Here is a 19,614-nt window from a genome sequence, read left to right as displayed (position 1 = left end):
CATAACTTATGGGCTTTATGTCAACTGTCGCTATCATATTCTACAGATTGCTTTTAAAAAAAAGTTTTTGTACTTTTTTACCCAATATTCCTCGTTATCATTCGCGTATCCCACAAAAGACCACCAATCACTCGGTGGAGCCCGCGCAACATCAGCACATGCTCGAGCCGTCTACGGGTAAGCTGTTTACTTCCATGCCTTCAGTATGGCCAACGCAAGCGGCTGCGTCCCATGTTCGCGATTGCGTACAGACCGAAAAAGCGTTAAGTGCGGTTTTCAGGTTTTGCTTTTCCGTCAATAGCCTTCTACTTGACGGGTTTGCCCCAGGTAGAATATCCCTCCATTTTGTGGCATCCACTTCTTGGTTTTTCATTCTGGCCCAAAATTAGGTCTTAATACTTTTTCATTTATTGTCTCCTACCAATGGGTCAGTATGGTATGGTTCAAATGCTCTCTGAGCACCATGGGACTTAACTTCTGAGGTCATCAGTCCCCTAGAACTTAGAACTACTTAAACCTAACTAACCTAAGGACATCACACACATCCATGCCCGAGGCAGGATTCGAACCTGCGACTGTAGCAGTCCCGCGCCTAGAACCGCTCGGCCACTCCGGCCGGCTGTATGGTATGATTTGTTTAGGACCCATCTACTGTATTGGAATCTGGCTGTTTTATGCAATACCGCCTTTTAGCGGTGTTTTGTTCTACTGGACAACGAATGGTGGGTGCAAAGATCCGAGCTATTCAGTTATGTGACTACTAACATTTTAATATTCTCATGTAAAGGTTTTTAATACCTTGCAAAATTTTTAAAAAATTTTAAAATAATTTACCATACCAGTGTATATCTGAGGCTGTTATTCCTTCTCGATTTACTGTTATACAGATGTTCACATGAACACGTCGCTTTTAGAGCCACGAAACCGGTTGTCATCCGATAATGGACTAAATACAGCAGAAGCGGCTTACAAACCAAAAAAGTTGCTTGATATGAGCCAAATGCTATGACATCATTATGCCCTATGATGGTGATTCGGCGGTTTTCGCCGGCCGCTGTGGCCGAGCGGTTCTAGGCACTTCAGTCCGGAACCGTGCTCCTGCTACGGTCGCTGGTTCGAATCCTGCTTCGGGGATGAATGTGTGCGATGCCCTTAGGTTAGCTAGGTTTAAGTAGTTCTAAGTTCTAGGGGACACATGACCTCAGATGTTAAGTCCCACAGTGCTCAGATCCATTTGAACCATTTTTTCGGCAGTTTTCCAGAACCTTCTTGTTTGCATCCTCCACACTGTCATCAGTAATTGACGTGCTAGGGCGTCCAGGTCAGTCGTCGTCTTCAACGCCTTCTCGACCCTCATCATTTGCATCATTCATAAACTATTGTGTTATTCGTAGTAAGCAGCCAAAAGCTAAAGTCAACCTGTCGAATGTAGCGCTGCAGTTTATTCCGTTTTCCACGCAAAATTTAATGCAAATTCTTTGATCCACATTTTTCGAAAGTAAAAATACGCCGAGCGCTCGAAAACAAGCATAACCTTTTCGATTGTCAACAATAAACGCAATATTCAAAACAGCTGAAATGCAAACATATGTCAAGAAAATGTGTATGAACAAGCTTACAAAAATTTGAAAATCGAATGTACAATGCCCCTGACAGTAAAAAATTCCCGTTCCTTTTTGACCACACTTCGTACACATACTAATGCTCAGGTGTCAGTTGCATTCTCAGCACCAACGGTGAAATGTGCAACCGGCGTGGTAGAAAATATCCCAAATTTGGACAGTTTGGTCTTTGGTTCCATAGCGTAACATATGAATACACTCATTACAGACTGTGTTAACTCCAGATAAAGCTAATGGGCCAGAGCTTTGATCCCATGAGTGAGGTTCAAATGGTTCAAATGGCTCTAAGCACTATGAGACTTAACATCTGAGGTCCTCAGTCCCCTAGACTTAGAACTTTCTGAGTGTGAATAACACCTAACAAACAGCCTCACTAAACTTTACGAATATTTTAAGATATAGGGACTTAGACCCAGTTTCTATAAAACAGAAGTATGTATTTTCCACCTCTCCAATCGCCTAGCATCAGCAAAGGTCCGCCTACGGTTTGGCTCTCGTGGCATAGTCAAGTACAACGGTAAGCTAAAGTACGCCGATGTCACTTTAGAACACAGCGAGGAAGGTGATACAAACGCGGGTGAACGTGGCGGGGAAGTTGGCACGCAGTACAATGGGAGCTCAAATGGTACTAATGGCTCTGAGCACCATGGGACTTAACATCTGAGGTCATCAGTCCCCTAGAACTTAGAACTACTTAAACCTAACTAACCATAGGACATCACACACATCCATGCCCGAGGCAGGATTCGAACCTGCGACCGTAGCAGCAGCGCGGTTCCCGACTGAAGTGCCTAGAACCGCTCGGTCACAGCGGCCGGCCATGAGTGAGGACCTTGAACTTTTGCTCGTATTCGTACGAGCTCAGACCGATTTATCCGGTTGAAGATTTTGTACTAGAGCTATTGGTCACATTGAAACGGGCCAATCAGAGCCGTTTCACAAAAATGAGGGTTTCAAGTATGGACACACGAGAGATTTAACTCCACCTGCTACTTAGCTAAGACGACACCAAGTCTCTGGAGGAAAGACAAGCTGTTATAAAGAGTTGTTTGTGTTCTCATAGGGTCTTTTCACACCTTTCTGCTGATTAGTATTATGAATGACTGATTGTACAGAATGAGTGGTTTTATTTCAGAATTACCAAGTGCAAGCTAGGTCTGCACTAAAGTGTACGAAACCCGCCAACTCAGCCAATGAAGGGACATAGCTGAGAGGTTGGTCTGGTACACTAGATGAACTATGTAGTAAATGGTAGAATTATCGGCCGTATTTGTAGCGTTGGTAGGAAAAGAAACGTAAATGAATGTGTAAGAAGGAAAGTGGGAGCCGACGACTTTTTTTTTTTGTTGTTGTTTCTTTTGCACGTAATTAGAACCACACAACATTCAATGTTGGTCCATTGTGCATTTCATATCCTTACAGAATACGAATTGCATTTTCTAAGTAATTATAATTATTTGATCACGTAGCTTCTGCACTTTTATGGAACCAAGGCAATTACTTTTGATGCAAGGACAGTTTTATAGTCTTTTGCACTCAACAGAACGTTTTTCATGATCAAAGGAAAGAGTTTCCTGTTATTCATAAATGCGAAAGTTGTTTATCAATAACAAAAACACGTTTTATATAAGTTCAATGAATTATTCATGTGTGATATAGCAGCGTTTTGCGATTCTTGTATTTCACCTTTTTCTTGAGAAAATAGCGTTTTCTTTATTTTTTTTCTACAACATCCCTCTCTTTCACGTTACAAATCAACAATTTTCGAATAAAACCTGAATTAAATATTGAGTTTCAATTTTGCTATAAATTTTGTCTGCTTTTAAGTAACAGACAGGAGGATAGCTATAGATAGAACAAAAATGTTCCATAGGTTAGCCAGCCCTTTATACATCCTCAGTCAGTTTCTCGATGGTTCATCACTTTCGGTTTTTAGGGGAGTCTAGTAAGACACCAATCGCATACGTGAAGAAAGTGACCGTTATGAGCGAATGCCTGACAGGTATGCAACACACCAAATCTACAGGTAATGCGTGGACGACCTTAACTGACCAAAGCCAGTAGGAAAACTACTCTAGTCTAGGCTCCAAGATAACCTATGGTAGTTTTACATCCCTAGTTCTGGCGCATTCAAGGAGTGGAATTGGTCTAACCTCTCCAACGACACTTCAAATGCCCTCCCCCGTTACCGTCCAAACGGTGACTGAGCATGGAGCAGACTTACTTTTCGGTAGGTCATGCACTCTTGAGCTTTTTAGTTGATTTCTGGATTTCGGTATTGCAATGTGGGTTATTAATTCTTAAAGGTGTTTCATATATCTCTTTCAGCTGTCTATATTAGGGAGAGTTACTTGCGTCCTTTTTTGTTCTCTTTGCCGTTTTGTGAATGCAGATAGTAAGTTGGCACGATGTGTTGATTTCTCGCAAGATGTGCTACATTTATTCCATCATAATTAACATTGTTTAATGAGATTTCAGACCATTATTCCCTGTTGCTTGTGTGGGACTGAACTTCTCCTCAAACAATCGAGTATTAAATTGAATGCGACCTCCGCGATCGTTCTGCGTCGCATCATGGCCCTTTATTTAATAATTTTTTTTTTTTCGAATGCTAAGATACTTGTGGAGATGGACGAATTGTCTTTGTTAAGACATGACCAAGCATTTTTTTTTTTCGTTAGCTATTGCATTACGCTGTTATTCCTCTTTCAGTTCGTGAACCTTCATTCGGTATGAATACCTACATGAGTATGGAATTTATCTCCATTGTCCAATTTGAAATTTGTAACAGTTTGTGGTGACACATATTACTAGCCCATACCTTCCCTCCTTGGTTTCTGAATAGATTCGTTGTAGGGCCTACAGGGTTTGTCAGAAATTAACGCCGTCTTTTTCCTCACTTTGTGTTTGAATGATAGGACGAACGTGTTACCTCTGTCATTTCTCCCTTACCTCCTACTACTCACATTTACATGACTAGTTTTCAGTTCATACTCAACTGCCTGGCGCAGGGTCGTCTAACCACATCCACACTATTTCTCTACCATTCCACTTTCGAACAGTGCGCGAGAAAAACGAACACTTAAATCTTTCCGTGCGAGATCTGATTTCTCTTATTTCGTTACAATGACCACTTCTCCCTAGGCACGTGGGTCCCATTCAATCGGAAACTGAAACGCCGTGAAAAGCTCTTACCGCAACCAAAAACCGCTTTTGGTTTTATAACTGCCACCCCAACTCGCGTATCATATCCCTATTTCGTGACAATACAAAGCGGGCTGCCCGTCTTTCAACTTCTTCCATGTTCTCCGCCAAACGTACCTGTTAAGGATCCCAGAATGCACAGCAGCACTGTAGCAGAGGACGCACAAGTGGGGTAGCGTGGGCAATCTTATTAGTGGATATGTCGCGTTTTCAAAGTGTTCTGCCAATAAAACGCAATCTTTGGTTCGCCTTCCCCACAGTATTGTCTATGTGATTGTTCCAATTTTATTGTTCATAACCGCTATGCCTAGGTATTTGGTTGAATTGAGAGCCTTTAGATTCGGGTTGTTTATCGTATAACCGAGCTTTAACGAATTCTTTTCAGTGCTCCTGTGGACGATTTCACACTTTTCAGTATTTAGGGCCAATTGCCACTTTCCGCACCCTACAGATGTTTTGTCTAAATTATTTTGCAGTTGGTTTTGATGTTCTGATGACTTTACTAAGCAGTAATTGAGAGCACCATACGCAAAGAACCTAATGTGTGCTCAGACTACTTACTTACATGAGGAAACAGTAGAGAGCACATAAGACCTCTTTGGGGAATCCAGGTACTACTTCCGTTTTACTGGGTGACTTTCCGTCAGTTTTTACGAACTACGACCTTTCTGACCGGAAATCACGAATCGAGTCAGACAACTGAGTCATTACTCCATTGCTGCTTTATACAGTAATTCCGGTTCCTGTTCCATTCCGTAGTCTGTTGCCGACCCCTCAACGGGAGATGTATGTGTGTACCCTGAATAAGGTCATTTAAAGGATGTTCTGTTATCAGAACCCAACCCTAGATCTGTAGCGTCGCCTTCCACTACAAGCTTTCGTCAGTGCCCTAGTTATCCGTTGTGAAAGTTATCATCAGTGATACATATTACAGGCCATACTCCATACACTAATGTTGTATGATGAAGGTAAGCTTGGTAGGTACCGAATGTGTCTTGATCAGAGCGAGGTGGATAAATAGCCACATCGGATTAGTGATGATAATCTGTGACACAAAGATACTCTTCTAAAACACGCCCCTTTTTATCTGGCGTCACCACCTATGACTGTGTACACAGTCCATTTTCTTACACCCCAATTTCAACATTACTGAGTACCTTCAATACTTACTCTTACCACTGTTGCAAAGAACACGTCAAAAAATGGAACCATATTCTCGTGTACATAAACATTTCATGCCATACACATATGCTTTTCAAGGAATGAAATATAACATTTATGAAACGTCCCCTTAGAAAAATTATTGAATTACTGTGCTGATAAATCTCTTACATCATTTGATTTTCAAACAGCTAAGCAGAACTGAAAGTACTGAGACATTTCGCTCTTTACCTATTCTGATCAACACTAAACTGACACACAATATTTTTTAGCGCAACGCAATCTGACTTTGAATAATCCCTACAAAAGAATGGCCCTGACTAACATTAACCTATACGTTTCACAAATCACTTACCTCACAAAAATCTTCGTTACTCGAACTACTGCAATACAGCGAGCGCCACTACTGCCAGCTAAATAAAAGATTCAAACTACTCAAGGCACTAACTACTGATAAGCATAGTTAGCAAATGAAAGATTTTGATAGAGAACAAACAATGTATTTACCTTAATAGTGTTCAAAAGTCATAATATATATATCAGTCCATGATATCCAATATTACAAATTTACTCTTTCTGATAGACACACGTCCAGATCGTCCGCTCTCAAAATTCCGCCATCTCTCTCCCCACATCCACCACTGCTAGCGGCTCACCTCCAACTGCGCAACGCTACGCGCTGTTAACAACCAACAACCCAACACTACAATGGCGAATATTGGCAACAATGCCGACCAGCCACAGACAGCACACAGCACAGTCAGTGATTTTCATACAGAGCGCTACGTGGCGTTACCAATAAAAAAAACCTAAACAGCCTACTTACACATTATCTCGAAAAATCTTTGGAAATAAGTGTCCTTTTGTCCTTTTGAGTCCACAAATACGCTGCAACAGCAACTGACCACCTCGGCGCCGGCCGCGGTGGTCTCGCGGTTCTAGGCGCGCAGTCCGAAACCGCGCGACTGTTACGGTCGCAGGTTCGAACCCTGCCTCGGGCATGGGTGTGTGTGATGTCCTTAGGTTAGTTAGGTTTAAGTAGTTCTAAGTTCTAGGGGACTGATGACCACAGCTGTTAAGTCCCATAGTGCTCAGAGCCATGACCACCTCGGCGTGGACAGAGCATCTGACAGTGTACACAAACATATAAAAAAATAATCAGTACCAAAACTGTTCAAGAAATAGGTTTGCGCGTGGTTGTTCACTGCACAAAGTCTGCATCACACACGCACACACACACACACACACACACACACACACACACAGATATATATATATATATATATATATATATATATATATATATATATACGAGGGCCGTTCAGGAAGTAACCTCCGGTTGATTTAAAAAAATACACCAAGTTAAATAAAAATATTTTAATATATACATCTTACAACTACATCTTTGCATTATTTTTCTACCTAGTCTCCATAGCGATTGAGGCACTTATCGTATCTCTTCACAAGCTTTGAAATTCCTTCTGCATAAAAATCACCCGCTTGCGCCTGGAGCCAGCCTGTGACCGCATCTTTGAGCTCTTCGTCGTCATCAAACCGCTGTGACCCGAGCCATTTCTTCAAATGCATGAAGAGGTGATAATCACTTGGCGCCAGGTCTGGGCTGTAAGGTGGATGGTTAATAACGTCCCACTTGAAGGACTCAAGAAGGGCCGTTGTTCTGCGAGCAGAGTGAGGACGGGCGTTATCGTGCAAAAAAACGATACCGGAAGTCAGCATACCACGGCGTTTGTTCTGTATAGCCCGTCGTAACTTTTTTATTGTTTCACAGTACATGTCTTGATTAATGGTCGTACCACGTTCCATGAATTCAACCAACAACACCCCTTTGGCATCCCAAAACACCGTTGTCATCAGTTTTCTGGCAGAAAAATCTTGCGAGGCTTTTCTTGGTTTGGTAGGCGAATTTGAATGTGCCCACATCTTTGATTGTTCTTTTGTCTCAGGGTTCACGTACTTAATTCAGGTTTCGTCACCGGTCACGATTCTGTTTAACAATGGTTCTCCTTCGTCCTCATAACGTGACAGAAAGTCTAATGCAGAGGCCATTCTTTGAGTTTTGTGGTGGTCGGTAAGAATTTTGGGCACCCATCGTGCACAGAACTTACGGTAACCCAATCTTGCTGTCACTATCTCGTACAAGAAAGTCTTAGAAATCTGTGGAAAACCAGTAGACAACTCCGACATTGAGAAACGTCGATTTTCACGAACTTTTGCATCAACTGTCTGAACGAGTTCGTCAGTCACCAATGATGGTCTACCACTCCTCTCTTCATCATGAACGTTTTCTCGTCCACTTGTAAATAAACGTACCCATTCACGGACAACTCCTTCACTCATAACTCTTGGTCCATACACGGCACAAAGCTCACGATGAATAGCTGCTGCAGAATATCCTTTGGCTGTAAAAAACCTTATGACAGCACGCATTTCACATTTGGCGGGGTTTTCTATTGCAGCACGCATTTCAAACTGCCACAAAAACTAAACTAGCGCAGGTACGACATTCACTCGACCACGGCTTGATGCCGACTGACCTGTTGAGTGCGTGAACGCACAGATGGCGTCGCTACTCCCCCCACAACCCGCACTGTGACCAATCGGAGGTTACTTTCTGAACCGCCCTCGTATATATATATATATATATATATATATATATATATATATATATATATATATATATGTAATTGGTGTAATTGCGTCAGTTGTCAAATGATATGTTTTGCATGTAATTTATATATATATATATATATAATGATATGTTTTGCATATATATATATATATAATGATATGTTTTGCATATATATATATATATATATATATATATATATATATATATATATATATAAATTACATGCAAAACATATCAGTTGACAACTGACGCAATTACACCAAACTGGACAATCGTAGGCATACTTTTTAGGACAATCAACCCACCTCCGTAGCGTCTGTGTGTGTACGTACAGCAAGTGACTGCTCGCGTATTTTTAGAGCGCCGGTTCACTGGGCCACTGATAAAAGGCGAGAGGCGCGTAACTTTTATACGGTGTCCACACTGCGATAAGGGCGCGTTAACACAGCCGGAGGACGCCTTATCACACACTCGCGAGCACTGCGGTGCGTCAGTTCGGAGACTCAAAACAAACGTCACCGCCTGTCATTACGTAAGAGGCCGCTAGGAGAAGTGGTGCTGAGGTTCCTCGTGTCCATTTCACACGCACTTGGGCCTATCTCTTTTGAACGAGTCTAAAGAACGAGGCAGGTGTTATTCGCGCACGGGCTGTAATTTTTATTATGCGAGGTGCGCCTTTAACTGGTTTGATTTCAAAGAGAAAAAAGTTTGTATTGACCTTGGGTACCACACTGTGGACGTATGGCGAGTGCTGGGAACGTTAAGTTGCGGCGTGTGCGTACTTCGGCCAGCGTCTGCCCCGATAGCTTACCTGGCGTAGACGATACCGTGATCATGAAGGCGGTTCTTCCGGGGTGAGGCTTGTCCACTGCACTTCGGTCGAGCTGACCCCCGCGATTACTCCAAATGCGAGTAACTCGGGCGCATAATATTTGGTAGTCGGGACTGCGTTCCCGCTGTCCCGGTGTTTAGTGACAAAGGCGGTCCGTTGACATTCTCCAACGCATACGACTCCCCAGCAGTTATATATTCAGTAAAGTGTACTATATGGCCCAACTATTTCCAGTCCCCAAGATGCAGGTCAAACACGTGATGAAACTCTCTAATAGATTTATCTGGCAAGGGCATCTGTTCAAAGGGAAATACACCACGCTGACGTCTTCCAGACAGGCCGGCGGACTCAACATGCCTGACATTAACCGAAAGTGTACTGCGTTGTATATTAAACGAATCACCCATTTGTTGGACAAGGAACCTCTCAGCGTAACCAGTTGGCTCTTCCGAACCTTACAACCCACCGATATGCACCCACCCATTGATGTAGGTAAAATACACTCCTGGAAATGGAAAAAAGAACACATTGACACCGGTGTGTCAGACCCACCATACTTGCTCCTGACACTGCGAGAGGGCTGTACAAGCAATGATCACACGCACGGCACAGCGGACACACCAGGAACCGCGGTGTTGGCCGTCGAATGGCGCTAGCTGCGCAGCATTTGTGCACCGCCGCCGTCAGTGTCAGCCAGTTTGCCGTGGCATACGGAGCTTCATCGCAGTCTTTAACACTGGTGGCATGCCGCGACAGCGTGGACGTGAACCGTATGTGCAGTTGACGGACTTTGAGCGAGGCCGTATAGTTGGCATGCGGGAGGCCGGGTGGACGTACCGCCGAATTGCTCAACACGTGGGGCGTGAGGTCTCCACAGTACATCGATGTTGTCGCCAGTGGTCGGCGGAAGGTGCACGTGCCCGTCGACCTGGGACCGGACCGCAGCGACGCACGGATGCACGCCAAGACCGTAGGATCCTACGCAGTGCCGTAGCGGACCGCACCGCCACTTCCCAGCAAATTAGGGACACTGTTGCTCCTGGGGTATCGGCGAGGACCATTCGCAACCGTCTCCATGAAGCTGGGCTACGGTCCCGCACACCGTTAGGCCGTCTTCCGCTCACGCCCCAACATCGTGCAGCCCGCCTCCAGTGGTGTCGCGACAGGCGTGAATGGAGGGACGAATGGAGACGTGTCGTCTTCAGCGATGAGAGTCGCTTCTGCCTTGGTGCCAATGATGGTCGTATGCGTGTTTGGCGCCGTGCAGGTGAGCGCCACAATCAGGACTGCATACGACCGAGGCACACAGGGCCAACACCCGGCATCATGGTGTGGGGAGCAATCTCCTACACTGGCCGTACACCACTGGTGATCGTCGAGGGGACACTGAATAGTGCACGGTACATCCAAACCGTCATCGAACCCATCGTTCTACCATTCCTAGACCGGCAAGGGAACTTGCTGTTCCAACAGGACAATGCACGTCCGCATGTATCCCGTGCCACCCAACGTGCTCTAGAAGGTGTAAGTCAACTACCCTGGCCAGCAAGATCTCCGGATCTGTCCCCCATTGAGCATGTTTGGGACTGGATGAAGCGTTGTCTCACGCGGTCTGCACGTCCAGCACGAACGCTGGTCCAACTGAGGCGCCAGGTGGAAATGGCGTGGCAAGCCGTTCCACAGGACTACATCCAGCATCTCTACGATCGTCTCCATGGGAGAATAGCAGCCTGCATTGCTGCGAAAGGTGGATATACACTGTACTAGTGCCGACATTGTGCATGCTCTGTTGCCTGTGTCTATGTGCCTGTGGTTCTGTCAGTGTGATCATGTGATGTATCTGACCCCAGGAATGTGTCAATAAAGTTTCCCCTTCCTGGGACAATGAATTCACGGTGTTCTTATTTCAGTTTCCAGGAGTGTACATTACAAACTACGACATGTCAAGCAGTTTTTCCTTGAAGTAAGCTATACTGATGGACATTATTTCACGCAGGATTTACCGACGACGCACCTGTTAATAAAAAGATGGACATCTCCAATAGTCCGGAATCCCATTGAACTTAAATACCCGAGTGTTCATTGGAAGGCAGTTTGGGACAACGTAAGTTTAACCGTCCACACTGCTGAAGTGGCGTCCACATGGTATAAAGTGGTAAACGATGTTATACCCACTAATGAAAGGTTGCATAGAATCGGTTTAAGTGACAGTGATAAATGCGTCCGCTGTGGTCTGGTCGACACCTTACGCCATCGCTTCACTTGTGGCGGTCATCTCAGTAACTGGTGATGGGTGCAGCAGAGGCTGGGCCTGATTACCCGCAGCAGCCCAGCCAGCCACTGCACCGACATCCTGCACTGGCCGGACGCGAAACATTTTCCCGCTACCAAGAACAACACCGTGATGTGGATGTTAGGACAGTTTCTGACATATATCATCATCCACAATAGTGAAGATAATCTCATTAGTTTCGAGGCTTACATGAGAACGGCACGTTGGAAGATGAAACGTTACCGAAATTACAGGAAGATGTTCGCTAACATGTTAGACATAATTCTTGAAAAACAAGGCGTAGGGTAATTCTCGATACCGGTAAGGACACAAATCACATGCAAGACTATGTAGCGAACAAAATACACAACGAATATGGGGTTACACCTGTTCCTAGGACTGCTCCCGACTTCTCAATGGTGTTATTAACTTCATTATGACGTTTTCATTAATTTATGTTTCCTGTGCATGTCTTGTTATCCGTTTTAATGCTCCAAATGAGTTTGAGTTTGGACGGTTATGAATAAAATGACAGAACTGTCATTCTAGTTAAGACAGTCAATTATATATATGTTTGCGTTTTGGTTCTATGTCTCTGTCTGGACTGAAGAGGCTATTGTCAGTTTACTATTTTTATTCTATTTTGTAAGCTTAGTCCCCTAGAACTTAGAACTACTTAAACGTAACTAACCTAACGACATCAGACAACACCCAGTCATCACGAGGCAGAGAAAATCCCTGACCCCGCCGGGAATCGAACCCGGGAACCCGGGAATCCGGGCGCGGGAAGCGAGAACGCTACCGGACGACCACGAACTGCGGACTAAGCTTACAAATGGCACTATATTGAAATGTGTTCTTCAGTCTATTGTAGGATACAATTCGTGTTGAAACAGTTCAATCACTTCATTATTTTGTTTTTGTGCTTATGTACGTATATGGTTGTTTTAATGAAGGGAAAAAAAAGTGGTCAGCGTGACAGATTGCCGCCATACAGGCCCAGGTTCACTTCCCAGCTGGGTCGGAGATTTTCTCCGCTCAGGGACTGGGTGTTGTGTTGTCTTTATCATCATTTCATCCCCAGCCGGCGCGCATTTCGCCCAATGTGGCATCGAATAATACAGATCTGCACTAAAGCGGCCAGACCTGCCCCGAAAGGGTCCACCTGGCCTATGACGCCAAACGCTCATTTCGATTTCCACTTCAGCCAATGCTTTTCCGCTTCGCGCCCAACTAGCGACTCCCTCGCAGTCAGATCCGTTGCAGCTAGTTTTTTATTTTCTGATGAATAAACTGGACAACACCTTGTTCCAAAATTCCCGCATACTGCAATCAAAGCCTTACAGAATCGAATTTGCTCCTTTTGTTTCTGTTTATACACTTGCTTTCGTTTACCGTTTATCCACTCGCCATCACATAGTTTCTTTCACCGACTGGAAACGAACACGTTATGCAACACCTCAGCTGCATATTTTTATTACTCTCGTGGTGTGTATACATCGTATACAGACAAGGACCAAAAGTGTATAAACATACGTGTATGTAGGCTACCAAAACTATTGCTTAAACCAGTATAAATCCAATTAGTGAACTGTGTTTTTCCACATAGATGGTAAGAATTCTCCGTTCAAATATATAACAATATTTTCTAAGGCAGCAACAGAGTAATCGTGTAGCGCTGTGTTGTTTAAACATCTGTTAATTTTTACGGTAATTGTATGTAGGTGGTTACCTAGAGATGACTCGAAATGCAATGTGATCAAATAATTATGCCGAAAAACTCCTTTTCTAGCTGGGAACTAGAAAGTACGTAAAAACAAATTTGCAGACTGACACACGTTACAAGAGCACGTGGAAGTTCACGTTGACCTTTGACCACCTCACTGAGACTGCAGCAGATACATGCTCAAAATCTGCAGCGTCTGCAAGCTCTCTCTAAGTGGGATAGAACATCACACATCTCTTCCCTGCAGTAAGTACAGTTCTTCGTACTTACTGATATACAGTTCAACTTACATATTTCCAACTACGTTACATATTTTATTTTCACAAGTCCGTCTTGATAACACAGATTTCTTACGCTTTATTACCGGTTTTGGGACACTGCCACCCTGAGATCTGTTACGAAGATAAATATTGTGCAAGCGACTTGTTCAATAAGTTAACGCTAAATCTAACAAATCTTAGTGATACATAAAATATAATACTGTAAAATGTTTATAGCCACGTATAGGAGCCATACATACGATTAAAATATTCCGATGTAAATTATCGTCAAGTTAAACATGGTACGTGCTGGTAATACTCAGATTGCGTATGGTATTTCTACAAGAGACTAATGCCAGCAGGGGGCACTTTAGCTAGAGCGCATATTAAACCAGTGTCGCCAATGTGACGATTAAATTGCGGCAAGCACAGTCATTAGTTTAAATTTTTTTAATTACTTCCCATAGCAAAACGAGCGTCTGACAATAAAACGTAACTGATGTGAAATTAAATTCATACTTAAAATACCACAAAAAGTACAAATACTAATATAATACAGCCACTAGCCTGACTAGGTAAAACATATAACCTGTATAAGGTAGTATAAAAAGTGTAACAATAAAATAGAATATCTAAAAAATCTTCCAGCCTGACAGATCAGCTACCATAAACGTAATTGTAGTACAATGAATAAAATAGTAACTATACGTTAGAAGCCAAAATATCGATCGTCGATATTATATCCAGCGTGTGGTCTCCATGGCGACATGTCGTAGTATCCTTTATTTCCTGGAAGCGTGGAAGAATTAAGCGTGATTAGACAAAAAAGTATGGCCGCTATACGTGACTATAAACATTTTATAATTTTATATTTTATGTATGACTAAGACTTGTTAGATTTAGCGTTAACTTATTGAACTTGTCGCTTACACAATATTTATCTTTGTAACAGATCTCTGGATGGCAGTGTGCTGAAATCGGTAGTAAAGTATAAGAAACCTGTGTGATCGCGACGGACTTGTGAAAATAAAGTGCCAAAAATGATTGCGAACTCATTTACGGACTTCATGTCTTCAGTTAATGCGTTATGTATTTTACTCATTGTCTTCATCACCTGCTGTATATAGTAACTTTCCAAGCTATTATCCAGTAGTCAGACTGCTGCACCACAGGGAAACAAGGATACTACAACATGTCGCCATCGAGACCACACGCTGGAGTTAATATCGACTATTGTCACTTCAATTTAAATTGTTAAATTGTTGTATCACACTCTCATCTTCTCTTCTGTTGAGTGTAATTGTTTCACGTTGTCGATCTCCTATTACGCAACATTCACGTACACAGACACACACAGTTTTTCGATGTTTAGTCTCACTGCAAGCTGGTGTGTTCCTTTCACATTTATGTCAAATGTGTGTGAAATCTTATGGGACTTAACTGCTATGGTCATCAGTCCCTAAGCTTACACACTACTTAACCTAAATTATCCTAAGGACAAACACACACACACACACCCATACCCGAGGGAGGACTCGAACCTCCGCCGGGACAAGCCGCACAGTCCATGACTACAGCGCCTGAGACCTCTCGGCTAATGCCGCGCAGCACATTTATTTACTGTTTAACATTTTGTATTGTCTTTCTATTGCACTGTCAAATGTCGTTTAATCTGTCTTTGCATCACACTCTCCATGTTTGATATATTTTTCAATGCTATTTAGCAGTACAGTATCCCCTTTGATGACAATAGTTAATAATAGTCTTATAATGGACTTGTAAGGAAAAAATCGGTTAACTAGATAAATTAATGTAGTGCACGCACAATGTTGGGCTTCTCATTTATATAACGAAAGAAAGAACTAATATGTTGTGTTACAAAAGGAGACTGAAAATTTAAATTTGGCTGATGATGTTGGGAGAGTCACAGAGGGCGTAAGAAATCCGTAACAGCAGCGGGGAGCAGTTAACGGACAGCGGATTAAAAACGAAGTCGTAGTGTGTTGGCGGTGGGTGGAGCAGACAAACGGAAGGCAAATATGCGAACTGTTGTAAACTTTGACTCTACCAGAAAAAGTTTCCATCACAGAAATGTTTTGAACAGGAAGAAATACAACACGAGAAGGGAATTTACTAAACTTTTACAAAATGGAACAATGGAAAATCCACGATGGAATGTAACAATGTGTAGCTCCAGCTGTCAGAGTCTGTGGTCATGTGTGTGTGAGTTGCGTTTGCGTCAGTATGTGCGTGTGTGTATGTTGCCTATTTCTGACAAAGGCCTTGTTGGCCGAAAGCTAATTGTGTGACAGTCTTTTTGTTGTGACTTTCTGCGAGTAAGCATCTCCGCTATATTACAAAAGTAAGAAAGATAACAAAGGATTAACGGAAGGAAGGAAGGGAGGAAAAAAAGTTGCTGGCATATCCATAAGCAACTTGCAGTTCTCCGCCACCACGTTTTATCGGTTGTTGTGTTTTCTTTTGGGCCTTAATGATGTGTTCCTGCGTGTAGTCGTTGGTGTGGACGTTCTTCAGCCTGCGACAAGTCGCTGCTCTCGTATCGACTATCACAGTAGCGTCACAGTGCAACCCTCGTTGCTTGATATTTCGCCAGCGTAAGTAACTTTTATCCCTTTAGTCCCTTTAGTCCCAGTCTTCAAGAAGGGTCGTCGAGCAGATGCGCAAAACTATAGACCTATATCTCTTACGTCGATCTCTTGTAGAATTTTAGAACATGTATTTTGCTCGCGTATCATGTCATTTCTGGAAACCCAGAATCTACTATGTAGGAATCAACATGGATTCCGGAAACAGCGATCGTGTAAGACCCAACTCGCCTTATTTGTTCATGAGACCCAGAAAATATTAGATACAGGCTCCCAGGTAGACGCCATTTTTCTTGACTTCCGGAAGGCGTTCGATACAGTTCCGCACTGTCGCCTAATAAACAAAGTAAGAGCCTACGGAATATCAGACCAGCTGTGTGGCTGGATTGAAGAGTTTTTAGCAAACAGAACACAGCATGTTGTTATCAATGGAGAGACGTCTACAGACGTTAAAGTAACCTCTGGCGTGCCACAGGGGAGTGTTATGGGACCATTGCTTTTCACAATATATATAAATGACTTAGTAGATAGTGTCGGAAGTTCCATGCGGCTTTTCGCGGATTATGCTGTAGTATACAGAGAAGTTGCACCATTAGAAAATTGTAGCGAAATGCAGGAAGATCTGCAGCGGATAGGCACTTGGTGCAGGGAGTGGCAACTGACCCTTAACATAGACAAATGTAATGTATTGCGAATACATAGAAAGAAGGATCCTTTATTGTATGATTATATGATAGCGGAACAAACACTGGTAGCAGTTACTTCTGTAAAATATCTGGGAGTATGCGTGCGGAACGATTTGAAGTGGAATGATCATATAAAATTAATTGTATTAAGGCGGGTACCAGGTTGAGATTCATTGGGAGAGTGCTTAGAAAATGTAGTCCATCAACAAAGGAGGTGGCTTACAAAACACTCGTTCGACCTATACTTGAGTATTGCTCATCAGTGTGGGATCCGTACCAGATCGGTCTGACGGAGGAGATAGAGAAGATCCAAAGAAGAGCGGCGCATTTCGTCACAGGGTTATTTGGTAAGCGTGATAGCGTTACGGAGATGTTTAATAAACTCGAGTGGCAGACTCTGCAAGAGAGGCGCTCTGCATCGCGGTGTAGCTTGCTCGCCAGGTTTCGAGAGGGTGCGTTTCTGGATGAGGTATCGAATATATTGCTTCCCCCTACTTATACCTCCCGAGGAGATCACGAATGTAAAATTAGAGAGATTAGAGCGCGCACGGAGGCTTTCAGACAGTCGTTCTTCCCGCGAACCATACGCGACTGGAACAGGAAAGGGAGGTAATGACAGTGGCACGTAAAGTGCCCTCCGCCACACACCGTTGGGTGGCTTGCGGAGTATCAATGTAGATGTAGATGTAGACCACCTGACCGGCCTTGCAGCGAATTTGCAACCGTCATCGTCTCCGCGTGCCTGTTGACACGAAGTCAGGTGCTACAGTAGCAGATAAAACTAGGCGGTGGCCGGAAACCGGTTCTTACGGTGACTTAGTCTCGCTCGTGCGAGCGGCAGGCGGAAGATAAGGCTGATCCCTCTGCAAGAGCCACGTGACCTGCTAGCGATTTTGCAAGAGGAGGCGACTAAACTAGGCGAAGCACAACCTTGGGTTTCGAAGGGTTCGTCAGGGTACAAGTCCAACTGCGCTCGTGTCGGCTTCTCCAAGTTGTGCCGAAATCACGTCAGGCGAATGCCGTAGTGTTTCCTACATCGTGTCTCGGATAAATTAGTTTCCCATTCAGCTGATACTTCGCGCCATATCTACTGTCCCGTAATTCGACGGTACGTTAGGTCTAGCCTTCTTTCCGTTATTATCATGTGTCGCGTAGGAATTCGAATCGACGGTTGGGGTCACTAACTCCATTGTTGCTCATTTTTTCTTCAGTGAAGTAGTCCGTATGTAGTACACAGGACATAGCGCAAGTGCAGGCTGCGCTCTGCTTGTAGCACAGGGTGGCAAGTTAAATGAACACACGACGCGTGCGTGTTCGGTGTGTACTGGCGTAGCTGCTATAGAAGGTGGACAGACATCCTGTACCAAGCCGACAACATTGTGCGAGGCCGAAGATTGAAACCGAGAAAGTCGGTGCTGTGTGCACTGCCAAAATGTCACATAGTTAAATACACTCCTGGAAATGGAAAAAAGAACACATTGACACCGGTGTGTCAGACCCACCATACTTGCTCCGGACACTGCGAGAGGGCTGTACAAGCAATGATCACACGCACGGCACAGCGGACACACCAGGAACCGCGGTGTTGGCCGTCGAATGGCGCTAGCTGCGCAGCATTTGTGCACCGCCGCCGTCAGTGTCAGCCAGTTTGCCGTGGCATACGGAGCTCCATCGCAGTCTTTAACACTGGTAGCATGCCGCGACAGCGTGGACGTGAACCGTATGTGCAGTTGACGGACTTTGAGCGAGGGCGTATAGTGGGCATGCGGGAGGCCGGGTGGACGTACCGCCAAATTGCTCAACACGTGGGGCGTGAGGTCTCCAAAGTACATCGATGTTGTCGCCAGTGGCCGGCGGAAGGTGCACGTGCCCGTCGACCTGGGACCGGACCGCAGCGACGCACGGATGCACGCCAAGACCGTAGGATCCTACGCAGTGCCGTAGGGGACCGCACCGCCACTTCCCAGCAAATTAGGGACACAGGTGCTCCTGGGGTATCGGCGAGGACCATTCGCAACCGTCTCCATGAAGCTGGGCTACGGTCCCGCACACCGTTAGGCCGTCTTCCGCTCACGCCCCAACATCGTGCAGCCCGCCTCCAGTGGTGTCGCGACAGGCGTGAATGGAGGGACGAATGGAGACGTGTCGTCTTCAGCGATGAGAGTCGCTTCTGCCTTGGTGCCAATGATGGTCGTATGCGTGTTTGGCGCCGTGCAGGTGAGCGCCACAATCAGGACTGCATACGACCGAGGCACACAGGGCCAACACCCGGCATCATGGTGTGGGGAGCGATCTCCTACACTGGCCGTACACCACTGGTGATCGTCGAGGGGACACTGAATAGTGCACGGTACATCCAAACCGTCATCGAACCCATCGTTCTACCATTCCTAGACCGACAAGGGAACTTGCTGTTCCAACAGGACAATGCACGTCCGCGTGTATCCCGTGCCACCCAACGTGCTCTAGAAGGTGTAAGTCAACTACCCTGGCCAGCAAGATCTCCGGATCTGTCCCCCATTGAGCATGTTTGGGACTGGATGAAGCGTCGTCTCACGCGGTCTGTACGTCCAGCACAAACGCTGGTCCAACTGA

The 19,614-nt window shown here is 44.6% G+C and overlaps 1 protein-coding gene and 1 non-coding gene across 2 annotated transcripts in view; one reads left to right on the top strand and one right to left on the bottom strand.

The window, feature by feature from the left end:
• LOC124544925 (UDP-glycosyltransferase UGT5-like) overlaps positions 1-9,004 on the bottom strand; it is a 67,599-nt gene extending 58,595 nt beyond the window's left edge. The window contains exon 1 of the mRNA XM_047123669.1: positions 8,943-9,004. The gene's annotated coding sequence lies outside the window, so the exon portion shown is untranslated. The remainder of the gene's footprint in view (positions 1-8,942) is intronic.
• A 436-nt stretch (positions 9,005-9,440) lies between these two features.
• On the top strand, positions 9,441-9,602 carry LOC124546241. Its single transcript, XR_006967664.1, has one exon. It is a non-coding gene; the product is annotated as a U1 spliceosomal RNA (small nuclear RNA).
• Positions 9,603-19,614: the final 10,012 nt, after the last annotated feature.

The sequence above is a fragment of the Schistocerca americana genome, chromosome 8, assembly GCF_021461395.2.
Source record: "Schistocerca americana isolate TAMUIC-IGC-003095 chromosome 8, iqSchAmer2.1, whole genome shotgun sequence".
Lineage (NCBI taxonomy): Eukaryota > Metazoa > Arthropoda > Insecta > Orthoptera > Acrididae > Schistocerca > Schistocerca americana.
Note: the sequence above shows the minus strand (reverse complement) of the source record. Positions and strands in the feature narration are given on the sequence as shown.